This window comes from Myotis lucifugus, unplaced genomic scaffold, assembly GCF_000147115.1.
Source record: "Myotis lucifugus unplaced genomic scaffold, Myoluc2.0 scaffold_95, whole genome shotgun sequence".
NCBI lineage: Eukaryota > Metazoa > Chordata > Mammalia > Chiroptera > Vespertilionidae > Myotis > Myotis lucifugus.
In genome coordinates this window covers 1,344,717-1,347,336 of record NW_005871143.1, presented here as the reverse complement: position 1 = coordinate 1,347,336, position 2,620 = coordinate 1,344,717, and the positions used below count along the sequence as shown (strand labels likewise).

Sequence of the window (2,620 nt, the reverse complement as noted above, 5' to 3'; positions counted from 1 at the left end):
GTTACTAAAAGGAATTTTGGGTGAGAGTTCATCACCACATGATTCTTGGCGTATAATTCAGAGTTAAAAACACTGAATAACTTGCTATACAAGAATATATGAATTCCCATCCAACCATATGAGTTAGTTTTTTTAGTGAGTACTTTTACTTATAAAATAATAGAAATAGAATTAATGTTAATCATGTCTCAGAGCTCCATAAATAATTAATATTCACTAATAGATATATGACTACTTGGGGGAAATACTCATCTTATTAACAAATGAAATTTTAATAAAAATTTTACTTTTTATATGTAGTTAGCATTTTCAAAGTATAATTATTTATATTTTTATTTGAATGTATTATATAACAACTAGAGGTCCGGTGCACAAAATTTGTGCAGGGGGGTGGGGGCTTCCTCAGCCCAGCCTTCACCCTCTCACAATCTGGGACCTTTCAGACATCCCTCTCACAATCCAGGACCACTGGCTCCTAACCGTTCACCTGCCTGCCTGATTTTACCCCTAAAACTCAAGCTTCTTTTTTTATTTTTAATATTTATATTTCTTCTTTATTTTTTTTTAATTCAAGCTTCTTGAGAACATGAGGCATTTAACATTATTCCATATTCCTTACAGAGAGCTAAGCATAGTAAACACAGCCAATACTTAATACTTATGGGCTTCTATACAAACAGTTTCCAACCAGGAATTTTTTATTGTTTTATTTTTTGAGTTAAGAAACATTTCCAATTCTTATCCATAAAATTAATCCAAACAGCAACAATAAATATACAGAGCCACATATCAATAACAAACCAGGAAGGAAACAAAATATTCCAGAGACATCTTAAACAATGTTAAAGGAATACACACCAGGCTAAAAACCTACAGCTAAACCATGGTTACACAACATGTTACATTTATTCCTGCATTTTCTCAATAAGTTCTTCCTTATATCTGCCTTTCTCTTTTCCAACTTGTTGAGATTTGGCTTTGCGTTCAAGAATTTTTTTCCGATCTTTGTCCAGTTTTAGCCTGGTGATAACCACCTTGTGGGGTGAATGCCCACGTGGACAGTTGTGCCGTTAGCCTTCTCACACTGCACCCGCTCGATGTAGATGACATGTTTCTTTCTGTGCACCTGTACTACCTTGCCAACTTGCTGACCTTTGTAGTGTCCTCGAACCACCTGGACCTTGTCGTCCTTGTGGATGGGCATGGAGCAGACATTGTACTTCTGCTGCAGCTCATTGGAGAGCGGGGAAGACATGATCTTGTGGTGCATGTGCAAGGAGGCATTGAAGTGGCTTTTGTGGTTTTTGCTGCCGTCTGGGGTCACAAAGGGGTTGAACTTCATGGTGACTGTTTGGTACCAGAAGTGCTCCCCAACCAGGAAGGTTTTAATAGGCAGTCTCCAAAAACATGAATGGGAAAACCTAAAAGTAGAGTGCTCAGATTTCAGGCATCAGGTGCTATTAGCAGGATTTCTATCCCAATTAAACTCTAATTCTGAGCTCTCAGCAGTCTGGACAAACTGCCCTTCACTATCTCCAAAGTTTCTTATTCGTCACTATCCCATTTTCCTCCGCTTCAAACCAAGGTAACAAATGAAACCTTTAATTCTGATCTTCCTCACGCAAGGGAACAGCAAACCTCAATCGAAATAATTTCCTGCCAGAAGTCACATCCAAATACTGCAAGACAGGACTATAGGGCTGACTATGTACTTGCACGTAACAGGCTACCACGTTCTAGTGGTAGGCACCCAGGCGTCCTCCACAATCCCACAATCCTCTGGTCGCATACTTCCGGTTTTTCTAGCTCCTCCTTAAGTGGTGTTTCCTTCGGTTGCATTGCAACATCCAGGGCCTCTAGTTGGAGAGGATTTTTCTGTTCTTTGACATTGATAGCTGTTTACTATTTGGAATCAGTGAAGTTTCGGGAGTACTGCCACTGCCATGAACATGTCGGTCCCAAGCACACTCATGAAACAACCTCCCATTCAGTCCATGGCTGTCACCGTTCCGCTTCGCAATGAGAAAGGTACTGTGCTGAGCCATTTTCCACTCGGATCTTCCTCTTCCTTCCCCAGCACACTCCAAACCTACTCCCGGCCACCACCACAATGCCACAGACCCTTAAGACCTTCCCCCCTATTTTTTTGACTTTCCCTCATCAAACTTGCACCCTATCGCATTGCCTAGGGGCGCCCCTAACCACTCCCTGGGAGGTGTGCCAACCTGGGTGAGCGGCCATGGTGTTCTGGTCTCTGGTCATTCCAGTTGCTCTGGCGTTATGGTAGCTGGATATATATATATATATATATATATATATATATATATATATATAGATATAGATATAGCCCAGTGCACAAAATTCATGCACAGGTGTGTGTGTGGGGGGGGGGGGGTCCCTCAGCCCAGTCTGCACCCTCTCCAATCTGGGACATCCCTCTCGCAATCTGGGATAGCTGGCTCCTAACTGCTTGCCTGCCTGTCTGCCTGATCACCCCTAACCACCTCTGCCTCAGCCCCTGCCACTGTGGCTTTTGTCTGGAAGACGTCCGGTCTAATTAGCATATTACTCTTTTATTAGTATAGATATATATAAAATTCATAATAACTCAATCCAGATT

The 2,620-nt window shown here is 41.7% G+C and overlaps 1 pseudogene; it reads right to left on the bottom strand.

Annotated features, from left to right (window-relative positions):
- Positions 1-781: 781 nt before the first annotated feature.
- Positions 782-1,342, bottom strand: LOC111826672 (annotated as a pseudogene).
- Positions 1,343-2,620: the final 1,278 nt, after the last annotated feature.